This window comes from Carcharhinus amblyrhynchos, chromosome 10 (assembly GCF_965287045.1).
Source record: "Carcharhinus amblyrhynchos chromosome 10, sCarAmb.v2.hapA, whole genome shotgun sequence".
NCBI lineage: Eukaryota > Metazoa > Chordata > Chondrichthyes > Carcharhiniformes > Carcharhinidae > Carcharhinus > Carcharhinus amblyrhynchos.
Window position 1 is genome coordinate 51,361,841 of NC_137333.1, and position 24,051 is coordinate 51,385,891.

General features: G+C 42.8%; 1 pseudogene; it reads right to left on the minus strand.

Annotated features, from left to right (window-relative positions):
- Positions 1-22,441: 22,441 nt before the first annotated feature.
- Positions 22,442-23,716, minus strand: LOC145349284 (small nuclear ribonucleoprotein F pseudogene; annotated as a pseudogene).
- Positions 23,717-24,051: the final 335 nt, after the last annotated feature.

Genomic DNA, 24,051 nt, shown 5'->3' on the forward strand with positions numbered 1-24,051 from the left:
TCACCCACAAGTAGTGACCTAAATTTCTTGACATAAGGGAGTACACATAGTGCTTTCTGTTATAAAGAAACGATGGTGCAATTTCAACAGAAGATTGTGTTTACAGCCTCTAGGCTTTTCATATTATCTGTTCACTCAGGTTGGTGGTGGGGGCGCAAGATGAATGTTCCTTATAATTATACACCATACAATATCATCAGTGAAGCACTTCTAAATATAAGGAAGGAAGGGGCATGTCCCAGCTTATCAAGCTATTCTCATTAGCATGACCAACTGCAGAAATGATTGCAAGCCTAGGAATGTTAAATAGGATTGTGCAGAAGGTGAGGGAAGGAGAGAATGATTGACATGATGAGAAAAACACTCCAAAGAATTTAAAGCAGGAAAAAAGTATAATGCTCCCAAAGGGATTGGATGACTTTAAAAGCACTCACGTATCACAGGATCCTAATTATATTTGGAATTGACAGACAAAATGAAAAATTCTATCACCACAGACTATAATTTGGCATTGTTTGCAATTATTCCTATCTATCCAGCCTTTAAATGTCATGATTTGAATTTCTTTACAAAAAATACTCAAAATCCTGATTTCAGATGTTTAATATATGTGTAAAGTTCTACAATCTGCAATGTTGTAATAAAAATGGGTAAGAAATCCTTGCTCTGCCAATGCAAACTGAAAAGATAGTCAATGAAAATAAATTGAAAAGTTTAATTGAAAAACTAGGGAGACACTCCGGGGGGGATTTTAATCCATCCACCACGTCTGCAAGAGAGATGTGGGAAGGATTAACTCAAGAAACAGGTGAAAACTTAAACTCATTCTTTCATGATCGTTTTGAATTCCATTTTAACTGCAGAAAGTTGGAGGTATCCAAATAACCCACTGGGGAGACAGGTCAATGTTTAATCTAAGCTGACCATGTATTCTGCATTTGGACATCTGCCACTACAGAACAGTGGAAAAGTAAAATCCTGCAGGCTTTTAGAGCACTGCTTGTGGGCCAAGAGGAACAGAAATGCTTCCCCTTAGTTTTTCAAGCAAATACTCTGTCACATTCTGCTAATTCCAGCCTCCAAACTCCTCAAAGCCACCAGCATTTCCATAATTTTTGTCAGTTCCAACCTACACCTCTTTTCCTGCACCTCCTCCCTTCCCCACCATGCCAACTGCCAGTCTAACTCCATTAACATTTCAATCTGCAATTTTTCCCAGTTTGTGGGCACTGTGCTTAGCTGGAGACTTCTACTGCTGGCATTCCTGCCCAGTCACCAACTAGCCAGTCAAGCTAGCCAGCTGCCAGGGCAAAAGAAGTAAAAGAACAATAATAAAGGTCCTGCCATTACATTTGGCAGGAATAACATGTTCCTGACAATTCAAAACTTTCCCCAACCTTGCAAACACTTGCTTCACCAATCACTCCACCACTTCATTGCAAATACCGGTGTCTGAATCTATTTTAAGGAGAACAGGGTGGCACAGTGGCACAGCAGTTGGCATTGCTGCCTCACAGTGCCAGAGACTTGGCTTCCTTTCTGGCCTTGGGTGGCTGTGTGGAGTTTGCACGTTCTCCGCATGTCTGCATTGCTTTCCTTTGAGTGCTCTAGTTTCCTCCCACAGTCCAAAGCTGTGTAGGTTATATGGGTTAGCCATGATAAATATGTAGAGTTACATGATAAGGTGGTAGGCATGGGCCTGGGAAAGATACTTTTTCAGAGAGTCAGTGCAGACTCGATGGGCCGACTGGTCTCCTTTTGCACTGAAGGGATCCTATGATTCTAATGGGAGTTCTCTTATTGTCCTGGCCAAATCTACCTCTACCAGCATGCATCATCTGATCATTATAACATTTGTGGAATCTTGCTGTGAGCAATTTGGTTGCCACATATGCCTACATTACATTTGCAATCTAGAACAAGAGGTCATAGTTTTAGGATAAGGGGCAGCAGATCTAAAACAGAGATGAGGAGATATTACTTCTCTTAAAGAGCTCATGAGCTTGTGGAATATACTACCACAGAGTGTAATGGATGCCAGAATTTTTATTCATTTTGATTTTTACTAATTAAAAATAAGCTTTTTAATTAGTAATGGGTTTTAAAGGCTTTGATGAATGGGCAGGAAAGTGGAGTTGAGGCTGATATGAGATGGTATTGGATGGCACAGCAATGATGAGGGGCTAAGTTGCCTATCCCTGCTCTTAGTACTTATCATTCTTATGATTAAAGTGATGACTGCAGTTCCAAAAAGTATGCAATTGGCTGTAAAACACGTGAATCATCCTGAGATCATGAAAGGTATTAATGTAAGTTCTGTCTTCCTTTTTCTTTACTAGGCTAAGAATACTTAGTATTTTGGAGAAATTGAAAGAGAATTGAAAGTTTCACTGTTACTAGGAAGGTTTCCTTGACTTTTGCTGATGCCAACTTCTTTGACATCTGCCTCTGTGCCATTTGTTATGGAATGCCAGTTTGTGGTACATTTCAAACAGATCAAAATGTGTTTTACATTAGGAATTCCCATGTATCCATAGACTTTGGAAGATTTCCAAGCTGACCAGGCTGTATTAAAAGTGTATTTTATTCATTCACTCCCCAGTTTAAAATATACCAAATTACACTGTTATTTGCATTCATCAGAGGAGCAGTTACTCAGATGCATTTGTTTTGTAGAATAAGCTTTATTGGGTTTTATGACACATGCTATAATAACTCAATTCCACATGGGAACTGCACTACCAATGGTTGTTAAGGTCACAGCCACCCAAAAATGTTACTTTATGGATCACTCTAATTCACTAATGGGGACATCAGTATCATATTTCGATCAGCTGTGCACAATGCAAGTGTAAGTATACTCATCTTCTTCGACCATTATGATCATAACAGGGCACTGAAATTTTATCAAGTCTCAGGACTCCCAAGCTCCAAGGAATGAGAATGTTCTACATGATGCCCTGCACTCCCTCGCTCAATGTCATGACTTACATCATGGGACACGGTGGACAGAGTATTCTTCATCATCCAGTACTTCCCCGGAGCAGAGAAGCTACAACTTCTCCTCCAGAGCCTTCAACGTATCATTGATGAAGATGAACATCTTGCCAAGGCCAAGCCCACGCTCCCGCTTATTGCCTTCAAACAACCGTACAATGTCAAACAGACCATTGTCCACAGCAAACTACCCAGCCTTCAGGAGAACAGTGCCCACGACACTACACAACCCTGCCACAGCAACCTCTGCAAGATGTGCCAGATCATCGACATGGATGCCATCATCTCACGTGAGAACACCATCCAACAGGTACACGGCACATACTCTTATAACTCGGCCAACATTGTCTACCCGATACTTTGCAGGAAAGTATGTCCGGAGGCATGGTACATTGGGCAGACCATGCAGACATTACGACAACGGATGAAGGAACATTGCTCAACAAACACCAGGCAAGACTGTTCTCTTCCTGTTGGGGAACACTTCAGCAGTCGTGGGCATTTGGCCTCTGATCTTCGGGTAAGCATTCTCCAAGGCGGCCTTCATGACACATGACAACGCAGAGTCGCTGAGCAGAGACTGATAGCCAAGTTCCGTACACATGAGGACGGCCTCAACCGGGATCTTGGGTTCATGTCACACTGTCTGTAACCCCCATAACTTGCCTGGACTAGCAAAATCTCACTAACTGTCCTGTCTGGAGACAATACATTTCTCTTTAACCTGTGCTTAACGCTTTCTCTCCACTCACATTGTCTGTACCTTTAAGACTTGACTACCTGTAAAGACTCGCATTCCAATCATTATGCTGTAAATTGAGTTTGTGTCTTTACGTGCCCTGTTTGTGAACAGATCTCCCACTCACCTGACGGAGGAGAAGTGCTCCGAAAGCTAGTGGCGTTTGCTACCAAATAAACCGGTTGGACTTTAACCTGGTGTTGTGAGATTTCTTACCATGACTTACATCAACAGAAAGATGCCATTCCTACAGCATTAGGGTAAGAATCCTGATCACTGTGACTGTGACCCAGTTTCCAAGGTGACGGCTAATAAAACATTCAAAATAGGCTCTCCTCTTTTGTTCTCCTCCAGTCTACGTGAACTGATGGACAGCAAGATGGCACAGGGGTTAGCACCACTGCCACACAGGTTGGCACCTCTGCCCCATAGCGCAAGGGACCCTGGGTTCAATTCTGGTCTTGGGTGACTGGCTGCATGGAATTTGTATGTTCTCTCCATGTCTGTGTGGGTTTCCTCCAGGTGCTCCAGCTTCCTCTCACACTCCAAAGATGTGTGGGTTACATTGATTGGCCATGCTAAATTGCCCATTAGCACAGGGGGATTAGCAGGGTAAATATGTGGGGTTACAGGGATAGAGCCTAGGTGGGATTGTTATTGGTGCATGCTCTATGGCCCAAATGGCCTCCTTCTTCATTGCAGGGATTCTATAATTCTACCTGTGACCCTGAGAAAACTCAAGGCATTGCTGCAGTAAGATCTATTATTTGTGACTGTTGATAACAATGTACAAAGTATTTGTTTAAATCCTAGCCTCATGTATGTCCTAGAGTTTCACTAATCATGAGTGTGTGAGATAATTTATTGCTGTGTAGCAATAAGAAGGCTCCAGGATTTCTAGTTGTCCTCATGTCACTGAAGGCAATAGGGCTTGCTGCAATTTTCACCATCTTGCTGCTGCAGGTTTAGCCTAACTCTGCACTGAGCTTTTTTGCTGTGTTTTATTATCCCTAACCCAGAATATCTGGCCAGAGGCACAGTTTGTTTAATTTCCTGTGTTCCTTTTTCTCTCTGGTTATTATTAACAGACATTGTGAAGAGCCATGAATGTGATTTATATGCCACAAGCATATTGTGCTGATAATTCACAAGTGCTGAAGCAACATGAGAGAAATGATTAGCATAAGTGGATATAAAGTGGTATAACTCGTGCTCAATGGATCATTAAAATGTTTCCTTTTATGTCACTGAGTAAAACAGATTAAAGAGTTATACAAAAGTGAGTATATGAAGAAGGAAAGGGCTTTACTGCTGTACTATATTACTTCATAATTTTATTCCATAGGCAAGGCTAATTGGTCTGCTGTTGAAGGATGTTGCTTGGGAATGTTTAAGAACAAACATTTGGTAACCTGTTGTGCCCCCATAACTCTTGGACTGATTCTGTCATTGCGGAGCATGTTTTCCACTTTTGCGGTGTTATGGTGAAGTTAAAGCGATGGACACAAAATGGTTACCTGACACACAAAATGAACTCTGGGGAGGGACATTAAAAGACACTGACTTTGGGCACAGACAGTTACACAAAGAGTTAAAACTGGCAGTATCTGAATTGCTGCAGGAAGCTGGTCAGACCTGGGGCACTTTAAGACTTGAGATAAGAGCAGACCCAGAACAATGAGTTTGATAATAAGATCGGCCGCTGATGGGGACACAGATATATAAATGTATGTATCAAAACCAGTCATTGATAGAGGACATAACTGCATAAATGTATCCATTCTATGTACAATGATGTGTTAACTGTCCATGTCCGTACCTGTCTGCTTGTAACGATGTGTTAACTGTCGAGTGTCCATATCTGCCTACTCAACTTGGAACGATGTGTTAACGACTAATGTCCATACTATCTATTGTCTAAAAAGTATAAAGATGGTCAACTAACATTGTGTAGTTGAGAAGGTAGCTGCCAAGTACTGCGGAGTAGCAGTGGTTTCTCCTAGGGCTTTGTCAAAATAAAACTGTTTTGATGAATCTGCAAGTCTGACTCCGAAGTGGTAAATTTCCCACAACAGCAGTATACAGTTTGTAGCTCACCATGCTTCCCTCAGTTTTGACAGTCTCTCACCCCAGCTTTTCCTGCAAGTGCTGACTCTTCCTGGGTTAGAATTCCCTTGACATTTCTCCTTCACCTGACTCATTGGATATTGGTTCGTGTTGTTCCTGCACAATTATCAGCTAGCTTGATCACTGAGGGCTTCATAGCTACATCTAATCCTGTCCCTGCCTGATGCAAGGTTTGATATGCAATCGATGACAAGAGATCGAACAAGAGTTCCTACATATCAAGCAGGAGTAGGAATATCTTTGATTACCTTTCCCTTCTGAACCCAGAGTGTTAACTAATACCACAGCTGAGGTTAGCTAAGTTAACAAAAAACTTGATTAGCCTTGGATCTTCCTTCTATGCAGATCAATATTTCACTCAAAAGCACTTGTGTCCTTTAGGCAGTCCACCATTTTTGTGGGAAGTCATCATTACACAGCCATTGCTTTGCTTGATTGTTGCTGACTCTAGATTGCAATATACTTTGTTGGCAATTAAAATGGGCAATTATTTATTGTATGGAATAGGATCTCTATTATTTACTAACTATTATATTTTGAACATAATTATTCTATACTCTATTTTTAGCTTGAGAAGTATTATGGGCATTCACATTTTAAAAATTGTTGTTTCAATTCAGAGACAAGTGGTGTAATGGTAACATTGCTGGATCAGTAATCCAGGGATCCTGGCTATATGCTCTGGGAGCACGAGTTCAAGTCCCAACATAGGAGTTGGTGAAATTTCAATTCAATGAATGCATTTGAAGTTATAAAGCTAGTTTCATCCATCATTAATTGTTGTAAAAATCCATCTGTTGCACTGATGCCCCTTTAGGACAGGAAATTATGCTGCCCTTATCTGGTCTGGCCTACATGTGACTCCAGACACACAGCAATGTGGTTGACTCTTAACTGCCCTCTGAAATGCCAAGGAAGCCACTCAGTTCAAAGGCAATTAGAGATAAGCAACAAATGCTGCCTTTGCCAGCAATGCTCACAGCCCATGAAAGAGTAAACTAATACAAAATAAATACAAATAAGAGTTGGATGCAAGAAGACATTAGGGGAGATTTTTCTACTTCAATGTTCTGAGCACATCACAGGAAATTTGTGAGGCACCTATGGGGTTTTTTTTATCCCATTAACTGAAATTACAGACTGAAATCATATAAGGGGAGGCTTTTTGACTTTGCACTTCGCATATTATGGAGAAATTGAAGCCTGAGGCGTGTAGAACACCAAATTGCCGCTGGGCTATATAATAGCTTTAAATTGGAAGTACTTTTAAAATAATTTAAACACCAATTTTCATGCAAATGGATGAGGGAGGATCCCTTCAATGCAAGTCCTGAACAACTCAAGCGGTTTAGCACTGTGTAAATCAGTTGATGCAAAGAATCACTCTTCCATTAATTGAATGCTTACTTTTAAAGATTTGTATGTATATGTTAGCTGTTCAATATAATAATGCTGTATTGTCACTTTTGGGCAAAGTTAAGTAATAGAACTTCATAAAACCTGCTATGATTTGTGTCTGCATGCCATTGTAATGTGAAGGGACCGCATTACCACAAACACATTCTCAACAATGTAAGCATTAATGCTTAGTAATCACTAATTAGTAACCATAAGGTGTATGAGAGGAACATAGTCTGGGCACATTGAGGTGGCAAGGTTCTCACAATTATTGGTGAGCTTAGCACACATACATTTGGACAGTAGGAGATGTGTTTAGCACACAGGAGTGCACACATGCTCTGAAGGGGGCTCCATTACAGACAGTACATGGAGTTGCAGGATGGATGATCCTTCCTTATCTTCTTAAACATCTCTCCTTCTGCACTAGAATTTGACCTCTCAAAACAAGTACATCTCAACCTCAAACTGACGCAGCCAAAAAGTAACAGAACTCTGCAAAGTATGTTTATTTTTATTCATTCATGAGGCGTCGGCATCGCTGGCTGGACTAACATTTGTTGCCCAACTCCAATTGCCCTTGGTTTGATGAGCCACTTGAAGGGGTATTAAAGAGTCAACACACTGCTGTGCATTATAAGCGGATGGCAGATTTCCTTTCCTAAGAAGCATTAGTGAACCAGATGGGTTTTTATAACAATCGACAACGACTTTGTTGTCATTTGTTAGACTTTTAATTCCACATTTTAATTGAATTTAAAGTTCATCATCTAACCCAGAGCATTATCCCGGGTCTCTGGATTACTAGTCCAATGAGAATTCCAATACCCCATCAGCTTCCCTGTGAACCAGGTTCTCCCACAGGAACACCCTACATTAATGATGATGCATCACTGATGTCAGGAATGATCAGGGAATGTTGTGTGATGGAAGCAGAATATATGGATGAGAGACACGTCGTAGCAACATCTGCAATAAAGCAACATGGTGGCACATCTCTTTGACAGTGACACGCTTATAATAAAGAGGAGACATACACAAAAGTAGATGTGAAATATGTTGTATTTGTGTACATTGATGAATATTGTGTGAGCAGCACACATGCCAAGGCAGATGTTAAGGGTAGCTGACGTGTGCGTGATAAATGAAGCCGTGGATGGGATGAGGCTGTAAACACGAGAGGGTATAAGCCTAATGGAGATGTAAATGTGTGTGAGAGTGAATGGTGATGTCCCTTGAGGTAGCAGTGTTTGAGGTGAATGAGAACCTGTGATGGAATGGTGAGTCCACGGGTTAAGAGTAATGAATGGTAGACTTACCCCATTGGCATGGATTAAGTCATTCATCTTCTTCCTAAGCTGGGTGGTGGACTTTTTGTGTTCTGAGTTTTATTCCACTGCCGCCATTGCCACCTCCCCCCTATCCAGTGTAGTCAGGTTGGTGGACCTGTGGCCAGAGCGGTTAGAAGAACATTGTAGTCAGCCTCAACTACATGCAGCACGCAGGCTAGGGCAGTGTCGCTGAGCTTTAGAACAGCACTTGTTGTCTTCTGGAGCCAACTTATGCTGTGCAGCAGTCCTGGGCTGCAGAGAGGGATGCAAGTGCGTGCAAGTGCATTTTAAAAATGGCGTTCTGAGTGAGGCAGTGATGAGGTCACGATGTGACGGGTGAATCCAAGGCCACCTGCCAGCACGTTTCTCATGTGTGCATGTTTAATTTATTTACAGTAAGTGCATAATATGGCACGGAAAGCCACCAGTGCAGCCGATGGGAAGAAGGTTGTTTTACATGACCACCATGGTACATAGTGCACAGAATGGAAAAGGATCCCCCTAAGATTTGCAAAGGAAGCCACCAAAGTAATTGTTTCATTCCTGCTGCTAGGGATGCCATTCACTTCCAAGTGAGGACAGCTCCAGTGGAACAATAGTTTTTATTTGTTCATGCAACGTGGATGTCACTGGATAAGGCAAATCAGTGGTTATGAGGATTACAAACACTTTTATTTTCCACACAACCATAGGAGGCATTGTTACATCCTTCAGCCTTTGCATCATGCAGGTCTCCAATTCATTGTTTGCTGAAATCTGTTTCCCTTTATAAGATAGCAAACTGCAGGGAAGAATTCTACTTCTATCATTTTAGTTGATTCCCAGAGTGCAGAGGCACAATTGGCTGTATTCATGTGATGCCTACCAAAATACTACTATATTCCTGAACAAAAAAATCTATTGCTGAACGAATTTTCCACTGGCCCTTAACAAAAGGAAAAGAATTATGCACCATTAGCTCATCTTACAAAGGTCAGCAATGGCAGTATAATTTGAAGGCTCGTGAAAACTGTTCTTCTTACCTAACAGGACAAAAGAATGTATTTTAGAATGCAGTAAGGTACCTCACGAAACATCGTCTCCCCTGATGAGTGCCTTCTGCTGAGATACTGCAATGTTTGCCTGTGTGTGGGAGTAAATTTCTGGGTAAGTAAGGAGGTAAGTAATTATAGAATCCCTACAGTAAAAAGGAAGGCTATTTGGCCTATTGAGCCTGCACCAACAACAATCCCACCTAGATTCTATCCCCGTATCCCTACGTATTTATCCTGCTAGCCCCCCTGACATTAAGGGACAATTCAGAATGGCCAATCCACCTAACCCACACATCTTCAGACTGCAAGGAAACTGGAGCATCCAGAGGAAACCCATGCAGACTCGGGGAAAATATGCAAATTCCATTCAGGCGGTCACCCAAGACCAGGATTGAACCTGTGAGACAGCATTGCTAATCACTATGCCAATGCAGAACAAAGGATACAAGCTCTAAGTTTATTGAGGGAGGCATCCAACCTCCCACTCTCTTACATATACACCCAGAGTCTTAATAACTCTTTGCTAATGAAGTATCTACAAGTGAGCTCTAGTTCTTTTTGTCAACGAGCATTCCTACTGGGCAGTACCCGCCCCAAATGTCACCTGAGAGCTGATAGAAGAAAGGACAACACTTTGGGCACTATCTTTATACAGAGCTATAACTTACAGTATTTGAATCTCTGCAACAGTTTCTTCTTATTTCTTAAGAGTTGATCCTGTTCCTATGGTAGCCAGTGCAGCTAAAATGGAGCTGAGGAAAAATGAGTCAGGACAACATTCAATGCTGCAAATAACTTTCCATCTCAGAAAATTGCCAAGATTACTTCAATTTTCAAAACTTGAGAATATGGATTTTTTTCCTCATGTGCCAGACTATGATCAGTCTTTGATAAGTACACCACTGCAGCAGATGTGGATTTCACGCTCTGCTCATGACCAAGAAAGAGTAATTATATAGTGCCAGACACCACCATCAATCAAAGCCTATTTACTAGCCAACAATTCTGACTTCGGAACTAGAAACGTTTACCTATAAATTTCTGAAGGCAAAAAGTTGCCATGCACAGAAATATATCACAATCAAATATTTGCACAGATAGAGAAATTAATAACTTGCATTTCTCTATATTATAGGTTATATAAAGAGAATGCATGAATAAGCACAGTTAATAAACAATAATCAAATATTAACTGCAACAAAGAGTATGCTGCTAGAATAACTGAGGGTCACTAAAGTCAGCAGGATTGAAATTGAAAGGATAAGAGCACTGTCATTGTCCAAGAGCTTTCTCAGTAATTCTAAAACAAACACTTATCGTGGTATAACAATTGTCACCTTGAAATTTTCTAAATAGACCTCCGTCTATTTTCTGAATTTTCTAAATAGATCTCCATGAATGCAGAATACATCAAGATCTCATGCTTGAATTAGCAGATGATTTTACTTCAATGCCTCTCTTTGAGCAGATATTAGTACATATTTCATGCAGATGCCAACTCAAGGAAGTATGTGCCAAGATTTTTTTTTTACAGTAGAAGATTACAAAGTGATCTAATCAAGGAAAGTGTTGAAAAAGGTCAAGTAATTGACCATCATATAATCGTAACATTAGAGTTAGGACATTCTGGGGAAATGTCAGAAAACACTTCTTCACACAAAGCTCGGTGTGAAAAGGAACCCTGATCTTTGTGAACCCAGGCTTACCAGTGCGGTGAGGCCCAGCTGTGTAGCAATAATTAAATAAGTTCAAATATATAAAAACCGTGCATCCAAACAAATAAACCCTCTCAGTTTTAGCATACTGAGCATTTGTTTATAATCAAAATGATTCACTATCTTCGAAGTGCTAGACTACTTTCTAAGTAGACAACCCAAAATACAAAGTATGCTTTTCAATCCAAAAGACTTTGTGACTTCAAGTGGGTGATCATGCCCTAATTCACATGAACAGATATTCTTTGATTAGAAGATAGCTAGCAATGAGGATTTCCCTCAGGCCTGTTTATTCTCTTCGGTGAACATCATGTCATGTCAGGCCGTACGACTTTATCTCATTTACTGGTCTTACCAATCATTAGAGTAACTTGATTGATTTCCACAGAATCATGGCATCACAACAGTGCAGAAGGAGGCTATTCAGCCCTTCGAGTCTGCAGGTCCTCTCCCCCATCCTATCCCCATGACCCCATACATTTCCCATAGCTAATCCATTCAACCTACGCATCTTGAGACACCATGAGGCAATTTAGCATGATCAATCCATCTAACCTGCACATCTTAGACTGTGGGAGGAAACCAGAGAACCCAGAGAAAACCCGTGCAGACACGGAGAGAGCACGCAAACTCCACACAGTCACGCAAAGCTGGAATCGAACCCCTGTGAGGTAGCAGTGCAAACCACTGCACCAATGTGCCACCTCAGTGTTATACTTTGGGTCAAATGGATAGTTTTATGCCAGACAGTGGTTCCTTATTCATTAATGTTGATCAGATTCTGACTAATAAGCTTATTCTTAAACTAAAATTTGGCCCATCTAAATGTCCTACACTTAACAATGAAATTAGAAATAGTCATTCAGCTGAAATAATTCATCCTGACACATATTTTTAGAGCTGCCTTAGGCTTGTCAATGTTAATTCTAAAACAGTGATTCCAATCAATATATACATTGATAATTAGGAGTCGGTGAGCTCAGTTGGCTGGATGGCTGGTTCATGATGTAGAGCAATGCCAGCAGCATGGGTTCAATTCCTGCATCAGCTGAAGTTATTCATGAAGGCACTGCCTTTTCAACTTTGCCTGAGGTGTAGTGATCCTCAGTTAAATCACCATCAGTCAGCTCTCTCTCAAAGTGGAGAATAGCTAGTGGTCCTCTGAGACCATGGAGACATTTCATATATTAGTAACTATATTGATTCATTTTTTAATTTAATTAACATACATTCTTAGAGATCATCCATCTCTTTTATCTGAGACTTGTGCTATTTGATAGCAGTTTTGTTCAATATATATTCTTTAGTTTCAAATATCTCTTCCAGACCACAGAAACTCTTAATTGCTTGTGATCCTAATGTGCTGTGCACATTCTATTACAGAATCAATCTTTCTGATTGAGAATTTAGAGTGTCATGTATTTTGCAATGAATTACAAGAACTTTAAGCTTTTTAAGAAAATAACGAAGCCTTTAAAACAACCACTGATTATTTAAATGTTCAGTTATAATGAATTGAAGCTTATACGTGGGGTGGCATGGTGGCACAGTGGTTAACACTGTTGCCTCACAGTGGCAGGGACTTGGGTTCGATTGCTGCTGGGTCATTGTCTATGTGGAGTTTGCACATTCTCTCCATATCTACTTGGGTTTCCTCCGGGAGCTCTGGTTTCTTCCCACAGTCCAAAGATGTGCAGTTCAGTGGATTGGCCATGCTAAATTGCCCCTTAGTGCCAGGGGGACTAGCTCGGGTAAATGCAAGGGGTTATGGAGATAGGGCCAGGATGGGATTATGAATGGTGCAGACTCGATGGACCAAATGGCCTCGTTCTGCACTGCAGGATTCTATAATTCTAATCTATTGCTGCCTGGTCTAATTGTTTGCCAATATAACAAAATATAAGATGGCTGCTGTTAGGGAGTCACATAGAACATTCAAGATGCCTTCCTTTGATCTTGTTAGCTTTATTTCAATAAGTTTGGTCTAGAAGTTGTCATATTTTACTGAAAACCAGAATCCAAACTAACTTACAGCAGGGAGGTAGAGATAAGGAGGGAAGGAGTTCCAGAGGGTCCTGTCCATAGCTATTGAATCAGTGTTGATGGAATAGAGTGACAGGACAGGGAACAAGAGTTAAACTGCTGTCAGAGTATTGGAGAATGAGAACAGGGCATTGGGATGGACAAGATCATGACGTGGGGAGAGGAAAAGCAATTGAAAGATATGAAAGGAAATTGGAAAAATCATGTTATGATCCTTGGCCAGAACACAAGATGTGGGAAGTGATCTGGTTTGGGACTAATGACATTTTGTTTAAAATAGATGAAGGTTGAAATTTGAAACATCTGATTTTGGAATAAAGCCACAAATTTTCAGACATTTTGAACAAAACAAAAAACAAACTTTACAATACAAGATCAGAGAGATAAAAGAATTTACAATGCATATCTTCTATGTTAACATTCAGCATAAATGTGAGGTACATAAGAATTAACAGATGAATGCTAGTTGGAAATACCACACTACGATAAATGACAGGTACTACCAAAAGTGATTCTATGGATTTCTCAAGAAATCACCCAGACGATCATCAGAGTTGACTGAACTTTTGACTACTGACGAGGGTTTCCAATCTCTACCTTTGAAGATCTTGTTTTGGAATTCTCTCCAAACATCACTCCAAATGTTGGCAGGGTGGCACAGTGGTTAGCACTGCTGCCTAACAACGCTAGGAACTTGGGTTCAATTCCTGGCTTGGATTACTGTCTGTGTGGACTCTGAATGTTCTCCCATGTTCACCTGGTCTTCCTCCAAGTGCTCTGGTATCCTCCCACAGCCTGAGACACACACCAGTTAGGTGCAGGGCAGCACCGTAGCACAATGGTTCGCACTGCTGCCTCACAATATCAGGAACCCAGGTTCAAATCCAAGCTTGAGTCACTGTCCGTGTGGAGTCTACGTGTTCTCCCCATGTCTGAGTGGGTTTCCTCCAGGTGTCTGGCTTCCTCCCATATTCTAAAGATGTGGTGGTTTCTCCCTCCGTGTATCCAAACAAATACTAGAGTGTGGCTACTAGGGGATTTTCACAGTAACTTCACTGCAGTGTTAATGTAAGCCTACTTCTGACGCTAATAAATAAACTCAGGTAACCTTAACAATGGTGCCCCTCACAGTTTCGATCTCACCTTCTGAGATTTCTTCTGCCTACATTCCTAAGTGCACTTATTAGTTTATAAGCACACTTCCAGATGTGTGGTCATGCCAAACAAAACAGCATTATTCTAAAGGGTTATACTTACCCCACCATCCTCTGCATTTAAAGTTTGTTTCAGTAGCTCTTTCCCTAATCTTTTAATCCCATTTAACTGGGACCACTACTTGCCCCTGTTTCTGTGGCATCTTTTGCCGAACTCTCTCAAGAAGAGTTGTGTCACTGACCATTGATATTTTCTGATGATCTATAATTACATTCACAAAGAGCCCCATCCTTGTTTTTAACTGGGAACCAATGTAACAGACAATGGAACATCCTGTACCTTTAATGTTACAATCTCCACAAATAGCTAACTTTGCACCTCGGGACACGAAGGTCAATGGATTTCGTAACCTAATCCAATGATTAAATTTGAATATATGGGACATGGTATGATAGCACATGGCAGGATGGAGGTAGGATGGAAGTAGGGGCATTAGTATGATGAGAATACAGATGGCAGTATTTTGAATGACTTATAATTTATAGATGGTGGCACAGTGGTTAGCACTGCTACCTCACAGTGCCAGGGACCCAAGTTTGATTCCCGGCTTGGGTCACCATCTGTGTAGCATTTGTACATTCCACACCTCCCCCCCCCTCCCGTGTCTGCATGGATTTCCTCCAGGTGCTCCAGTTTCATCCCACAGTCTAAAGGGTTAGATGGATTGGCCATGCTAAATTGCCCCTTAGTGTCAGGGGGACTAGCTAGGGTAAATGCATGGGGTTATGTGGATAGGGCATGGGTGGCATTGTGGTCAGTGTGGACTCAATGGGCCTAATGGCTTCCTTCTGCATTGTCGGAGTCTATGATGACCTGCAGAACACTTTGGGATGTTTACTACATTAAAGATGTATATATAAATCCAAGTTGCTGTTGATAGCAATGCGCAGAGTGTTATTACTGACTCTTTCCAGTCTAGGCTCAGTGCTGTGAACAGAATGAAAGCTTGATTGGAGAGCTTTGAACAGGGAGATATGTAAGTGCAGTTGCTTGGCAACAATGCGCTTCAGAGCTTCAAAAGAAAGCAAAGGTTAAAGGAATGGAAAGACAGAGAAGGCTTGACAATAGTACTTTTAAAAGATGTTGGGAATGAGCCAAAGAATTGGAATAAATTGTTATCAGTAATTGTGGGCCTGAGGAGGGGATGTTAGCTCGTCTGCAGCTAGATTAGCAGAGGCTCACAGGCAGAGATGGTGGGCTTCAAGCAAGGTGCGTTTAGTGATGATGGAGGAGATGATGAAAGGGATTCATTAGAATGGGAAGGAAGTGATACTCCAGAGCAAGAGTGAGCAGAGATCAGAGATGTCAGAGTGAATGTACTTAATGCTGGGTTTGAAAACCTTTATGGATCGACCAGATTTGATCTCAAAGCTGTGGATCAATAGTTGCAGGAATTTATTTTTGAGTCGGAAAAAAGTTTGGATTGTTCATAGTTCGAAGGATGATCTGAGAAGAATGGAAGAGCTTGACTGTGGAACAGGATTACCAGTGGAGCTGAAAGAGTCAAAGTGTCTTCGGCAATGAGTAATCAAAAATACTTGAGCTCACAGCCATTGATTATGTTTTTATATTTTTCAGTACTTTAATTCTAATCAAAAAAGTTAATTCTAAGTAAGTCCTCACATAAGGGACAAACAAGATCCAAGCTGACAAGACAGAATTTACATCCCATCTTGGGCTTGATCAAAAAAGATCTAAGTTGACGGGATGAGGCATTGCACTCCATCCCGGGCTTGATCTGATGTTTCATCTTAGTCAAAAAGCCAAGCTGGTTTTGAAATGTTCCATCAGGTAAAGCCTTGGTTTAGCCTCATTGGTGACCCTAATCCTTTACTATACCCTAGGCTTAGGAAAACTATGACTGCAGGCATCAACACACCCCGTGCAATAGATTAGCCTCATCCCCTGCCTGATCATGGTTTCACCCCTGCCACATAAATATTATTTGAGGCCATATAGGTGACTATTGTGTTTAGAGTAGTGAAGATGCAAGGTTGAACCAGTCAGATCTGTGGCATCAAAGGAAGACCATTGCTGAGAATATACAATGTCATTTCAGTGGCAAGTCAGTCCTGGGGGGAAAAAAGTTGAAACTTGCCTTATCATAATTTCTACTACTTACTGACAGGTGTGAGGGAGTATCTTCAATTCCCCAACAGACGTGAGTCACATATTGAGAGAGCACCTTCAATCCGTGTTTCTAAATTTACTGACCACAACATACATTTCTTGACAAACTAGTATCCAGTCAACTTTTGATGCTTTCAGTATCATAGTCCCAAAATAGTGATATTATTTCAGTGCCAAGCACAAGGTGCCAATGTAGCTCTTAATATTTCCACAAACACTGCCTTCAAGAAAGAAGGATGGGGGAAAGAAAAATAATAGCAGAGGTACATCTTGTTTTATTGTCAGCACTTCAAGGAACAGTCAATAAAACTGTCAAGGAAGATGGATTGGAATATTTTAAGCATAGTTAGCATATGAATTCCCACAAAAGGAAAGTTACAGTTTCATGTAGATGCACAGTCTAAACATCTTTGTATTGTTGTTAAATATGCACAGAGCAGTGAGGCCACCTTTATTTTCTGTTTTCAGAGATGTATCAGTTTATTGCAAAATTTAGCAAGTTTTTTTAAAACCATGTGACTTTCTCAGATTGATTCAAAATGATAGCTTTTTGAAGCAAAAGCAGCAATTAATTCTTCATTGATGTTATGCAAGGACCAAAATGATGCAAACACTCAGTTCCTTTTTGGTGGTTTTCAGCAGTTCTGTAGCTCATGTGTTGTAAGTACCAGCACTTTCAGTTTCCTCAATCTCACCTGCTATGTCTGCCATCTATCAATTTCCCACTTTCTTGGCTGCTTTACCTCCAGACCATTCTTCAACTTCATATATCTGCTTTCCTAGCACTTTTTTTCATTTTTTTACGTTTATTTATTTAATCTTTATTCAGCCAGGTGAGTCCCTTGAGAACGTAATTCTCTTTTATAGTAATGACCTGGCCAAGAGCTTAATGCTGCAGCAACAGAAATTACACAGCAAAATAACTAATTTAAACACTAAAAACAACAAAAGACAAATTAGCAGTGAACGAGAATTGATAATTTACCAAGTATCAATCAACACAACCTGAACACTTTAGCAAGAGGAATCTATGAATGTAAAATTAGTTTGCTTCAGTTTTAGTTGTGCCTCATTACAGACATTGACAGCTGCAAACTGAAATGAATTATGACCAACGGCTAATCTCACTGTGGAGAGGTCAATCTGATTGAGTCACATGACCTCAAACTATTAGAAGAGAAATTAAAATGTAATAAACCTTTCAAATCAGCAGGTATTTTACCGGGCAAAATTCAGTAAGTTAACAGGAGCCACTGGAGTTGATGCTTTGTGTGTAATGAGGACCAGTCAATCATGGAGTACAGATCACAGTTTAGATAAAAACAAATTACTGTGGATGTTAGAATTTGAACCAAATGCAGAAACTATTGGAAAATCTCAGAAGATCTGACACCTTCTGTGAAGAGAGAATAGTGTTAATGTTTCAAGGCTGGATGGCACTTCGTCACAGCTCAGCTCAAAACATTAACTCTGTTCTGTCTCCACAGATGCTGTCAGACCTGCTGAGGTTTTCCAGCATTTTCTGTCTTTGTGCACAGCTCACAGTAATGGGTGTGAAAAAGTCACGAGTCTAACTGCAGAATGAAAGAGGACATGTAACTTATCAAGAGAGATTTTGGAGGTCATTTTATGAATGAGGTCACTGTCATCAAAAACAGGCAGGATAGATATCTGAACTATAGTGTATGTGGTGGAGTGAGTAAAGCAGGACTTATTGCCATCCAGAAAACCAAGTCTCTACTTAACCTCGACTGGTAAAATGTCAATGCGGGAATTTAAAATCAAAGCGTTGTCCAGCCAGGTTCTGAGATATGTGTAAGTGGAAACTTGTTCAAGTTCAGAGTTAACACATGTGACATGTTGTAATCTCAGGTAAAGTATGACTGTTTCCTATTAATCAGCATAAACTTGCCTGTAGTTGAGTTCAGTGGAAGATGAAGATCACAAAATGCCCATTGTACATTAGCAATACTGAGATACAAGTTGTGAAAACAGAAGGAATAGATGCACTTACAGAATATAAAATTAGATCATCTGTATACAGATATTTAAGAACATAAGAAATAGGAGCAGGAGTAGGCCATCTAGCCCTTCGAGCCTGCCCCGCCATTCAATAAGATCATGGCTGATCTGTCGTGGCTCAGTTCCACATTCCCGCCCTCTCCCCATGACCCTTAATCCCCTCTCTTATCAAAAACCCATCAACCCGCGTCTTAAAAATATTTAGCGAGGTAGCCTCCACCACTTCAACGGGCAGAGAATTCCAGAGATTCACCACCCTTTGAGTGAAGAAGTTCCTCCTCAACTCCGTACTAAACTGCCCCCCTTTATCTTGAGGCTGTGCCCCCTAGTCCTATTATCTTTTCTGAGCGGGAAGAGTCTCTCCACCTCTATCCTATCCATCCCATTCATCATCTTATACGTCTCAATGAGATCTCCCCTCATTCTTCTAAACTCTAACGAGTACAAGCCTAGTTTATTCAGCCTCTCCTCATAGCTCAACCCCCTCAACTCCGGTATCAGCCTAGTAAACCTCCTCTGCACTCCCTCCAAGGCCAAAATATCCTTGCGCCCAAAACTGCACACAGTACTCCAGCTGCGGCCTCACCAATGCCCTATACAGCCGCAGCAAGACCTCCCTACTGTTATATTCAATCCCCCTCGCTATGAAGGCCAGCGTCCCATTCGCCTTCCTGACCACCTGCTGCATCTGCAAGCTGGGATTTTGCGACTCATGCACAAGGACCCCAAGGTCCCTCTGCACCGTCGCCTGCTGCAGTTTTTCGCCACGTAAGTGATAATCCTTCCTACCATTATTCCTACCAAAGTGGACCACCTCGCACTTGCCAACATTAAATTCCATTTGCCATTTCCTGGCCCATTCGCCCAGCCTATCTAGATCCTTCTGCAGACTCTCCACACCCACCGCACAATTTGCCTTTCCTCCAATCTTGGTGTCATCAGCAAATTTCGACACCATACACTCGGTTCCCTCCTCCAGATCATCTATATAAATGGTGAATAGCTGAGGCCCCAGCACCGACCCCTGAGGCACTCCACTAGTCACCATCCGCCAATCCGAATAGCACCCATTGACCCCCACTCTCTGCCTCCTATTTGACAACCAGTCCTCTATCCACGCTAACACCCTACCCCCAACTCCCTGTCCCCTGACCTTCTGCAATAACCTCCTGTGAGGTACCTTGTCAAACGCCTTCTGAAAATCCAGAAAGACCACATCCACCGGCTCTCCTCTATCCACCGCCCTAGACACATCCTCATAGAACTCCAGTAAATTTGTCAGACACGACTTCCCTTTAACGAAACCGTGCTGCGTCTGCTCTATCAAGCAATTCCTCTCAAGATGCCTCGCTATTTCCTCCTTGATGACGGGTTCTAACATTTTACCTACAACAGACGTTAAACTAACCGGCCTATAATTCCCTGCCTTTTGCCTGGCACCCTTCTTAAACAACGGCGTAACATTAGCCGTTTTCCAATCTTCCGGCACTTCCCCGGAATCCAGCGACGTTTGGAAAATAACCACCAAGGCATCCACTATCACCTCCGCCATTTCTTTCAGAACCCTCGGATGCATTCCATCCGGTCCTGGCGACTTGTCCACAATCAGTCCCTCCAGTCTGTCGAGCACCTCCTCTCTAGTAACAGTAATGTCATTAAGACCCTCCAGTCCTACCACCTTTCCATCTCTAACACCCAGCAAATTATTCACGTCCTCCTCCGTGAAGACAGAAACAAAAAAGTTATTCAGGACCTCAGCCATATCCCCATCCCCTACCACTAAGTCCCCCTTCTCATCCTCTAAGGGTCCAACGTTCACCCTAGCCAGCCTCTTCCTTTTTATATATTTATAAAAACTCTTGCTATCCTTTTTTATGTTAAGCGCAAGCCCAGCTTCATAGTTTCAAAGATACAAATAGAGAAAAGACTGGGCCTAAAATGGAATCCCGTGGGATACATTTTTTAACAGTAAGAGGACCAGAAAAAAGTCTATTTGATTTAACATACTGAATACAATTAGAAAAGGTGGTTAATGAACCATACAAGACAATCCTTATTAAAACCAATGTCCCTCAATCTTTTCAGACTAGAATGAACTACGCCGTCAAGTATCTTGGATAGATCAATAAAGATAGCAGCAAAGCTTTGTTTCTTATCCAAGGCAGTTATAATATCATTTAGACTTTCAATGCAACTGTAATGCATCCATGTCCTACGCGAAAACCAGACTGCATATCTGACAAAATGTTGTCAGTACCTAAAAAGGTTAGCTGCTTATAGACAATCCTTTCCATCACTTTAGAAAGGCAGAGTAAAATATAAATTGGTCTGTAGCAGTTAGGATTGAGCTATTACCCCCTTTGCTGTTTTACATTTCTAATTTTTCATTTACTTTGCCATATTTGCCTATAATCAAAGTGCCTGAATATGAACAGCCCCAGCCCAGGAGACAGCTAATCAACCCAATAATGTTTTCTGGCTGGCATTCCCACAGCCCAGGAAGCTAAATTCTGGTGGATTCTGGGATAATGGGATACCTGTCATGACTGGTCATATCCATTCCATTGGTTTCCAATGTGGGTGCCAGAGGCATAGACATGGGTCAAGGGTGGAGGAGGAAAAGCACATTGTTAATATGGCGGTGCGGGCTTGTTGGGCCGAAGGGCCTGGTTCCAGTGCTGTCTTGTTCTTTGTTCTTTCTTTGTTCTTTCCATCCATCCACTTAAATGCAACATGGGGCCGATTCTACCAACAATTTGCACCCGTTTTTGGGCACGAAATCGTGGTAAGGTCGGGTTTGAGGCCTTTACAGTGATCTGCACCCAAGTCCACGCATATCGCCTCTTTACCAAGACCTGCGAATGGCGCGGATCCGTTCCGCACCCAAATCGGGTGCATGCATTTAAATTGAATTAATGAACTGCCCGCCCAACTCTATCAGCATTTCCCCCCTTACCAATCTGAAACCACGCTGTTAGGGAACTGCTGAAAAAAAGTCTAACGCGGGTGCTCCAGCCTCTGAAGAGCACGTTCAGTGTTTCAACGGCTCTCTGACTCAGATCAGTGGTGGGGGTGGGAGTGGAGGCGGGTCAGATCATTCTCTGGTTGGAGGAGGGAGGAGGAGAGTGAGATCAGATCGTTGTCTGGTTGGAGAGGAGGAGGAGGCGGCGGGTCAGATATATTTCGGGTGGGGGAGATGATCGTTGTCTGGTGGTGGGGGGGGCGGGAGGGAAGGGCTGAACGATGTCTGGTGGTGGGGGGGAGGGCTGATCACTGTCTGGTGGTGGTGGTGGTGGTGGGGGGGAGGGCTGATTGGTGTCTGGTGGTGGGGGGGGAGGGCTGATTGGTGTCTGGTGGTGGGGGGGGAGGGCTGATTGGTGTCTGGTGGTGGGGGGGGAGGGCTGATCGGTGTCTGGTGGTGGGGGGGAGGGCTGATTGGTGTCTGGTTTTTTTCAGATTGAAAACTAGTTTTACTGGTTCAACTTACACCTGAATTCACATTTGAACATATTCAGAGAACAGTTGTCTACAATTAAATTCTAGTTTGTCATCTACACTTTGCAGCACAGTACAAACCCCTGATCTAGTCAGTGCAAATTCAAATACAGCGTATTCGAGTGGCTGAATATAAAAAAAAGTACTCAAAGTTTCTACACACTGTTATTCTTCAAATAAAATGAAATGTTACTCTCACATTTCCCCATCTTCTTCCACTTCCTCAACTCCTCTAATGTACAGGACATTTCTAATAAGGTGTAACACTTTACCAAGGTGACCCGCTAAAGCACCATCAATATATTCTTCTGTGTTCGCCAGCTGCACGTTCATATATCCATCGACTGATACCAAGTAGCCCTTGTATTCCATTCCCCATTTTAACTTCACCATCACCGGTTTGCCAGTTAAGCCATTGAGGAAAGGTTTTGGATTCAATGGTAAATCCCGCAGGGGGAGGGTACACAGAGCCTTCGGGGCCCGGCTCCTCTATCCCTCTCCCTCCCTCGCCATGCTGGGGGGTGGGGGGAGGGCTGATCATCGTCTGGTAGTGGGGGGGGTGGGGGGTCAAATGTTCTTCTGGAGGGGAGGGGGACTGAGGCCACACCATTCTCTGTGAGGTGGGGGGTGGGGGGGGGAGCGGGGCATGGGGGGAGTGGCGCAAGTTCGTTGTCGGGGGGGGGAGTGAGGCCAGATTGTTGTTTTGGGGAAGGTGGGAGGAGGGAGGCAGGTCAGATGGATCTCCAGTAGTTGGGGGGGTTGGGGTGGGGGGGGCAGATGGATCTCTGGTGGGGGGACAGAAGGGTCCGCTGCCAATCTGCGGGCAATCGGTAGGGGGAAAGGAGGGCAGGGGTGGCGATCGGTCTGGGAGGTAGGGGGTGTGGATAAGGGGGGCAGTGATATGTGTGTGTGTGTGTGTGTGTGTGTGTGTGTGTGTCCCTTATCCACCCCCCCCACTACCCACACACATCATTGCCCCTTTTATCCACCCGCCCCACTACCCAGACTGATCGCCACCCCTGCCCCCTCCCTCCCCACCAATCACCCGCAGAGTGGCAGTGAACCCCCCCTTCCAGCCCCCCCGACCAGAGATCAGTCTGCCCCCCCCCCCCCCGCCCCGAGATCCATCTGCAGCCCCCCCCGACCCCCCCCGACGATACATCTTACCCACCTCCCTCCTCCCCCCGAGATATACCCTTGCTCCTGCTTTTTGCTCCCAGGCCACTTTCTCCACTTTCTGCAGCTCGGGAGCAACCTGACACGGGCACGCTTTTTCCAATTTTTGTTTCTAACTGCACACGTGCGGTTCAGCGCTCCAATCGTTCTGGCTGTGCTAAGCTCCACCCACAGAGCAAATCGGACTGGAGATAGCTGAGAGCGTTTGGGAGCGCCTGAAAGTGAATTTCTAAGTTGGATCTGTACTACGCCCAGAATTGGCACTTCGAACAAAAATGGTAAAATCGGGCCCATGGTGGCACAGAGTGTCAGGGACCCAGGTGCAATTCCCGGCTTGGGTCACTGTCTGTGTGGAGTTTATATGTTTTCTTCCGGATGCTCCAGTTTCTCCTCACAGTCCAAAGATGTACGGGGTTAGGTGGATTGGCCATGCTAAATTGCCCCTTAGTGTGAGGGGGCACTAGGTAGAGTAAATGGGAATAGGGCATGGGTGGGGATTGTGGTCGGTACAGACTTGATGGGCTGAATGGCCTCCTTCTCCACTGTAGGAATTCTACGGTTCTAATCTGGGAGATTTTGCAATCAACTGTATTAGGAATTGGGGAAAATTAAGACTAAAAAATGAAATT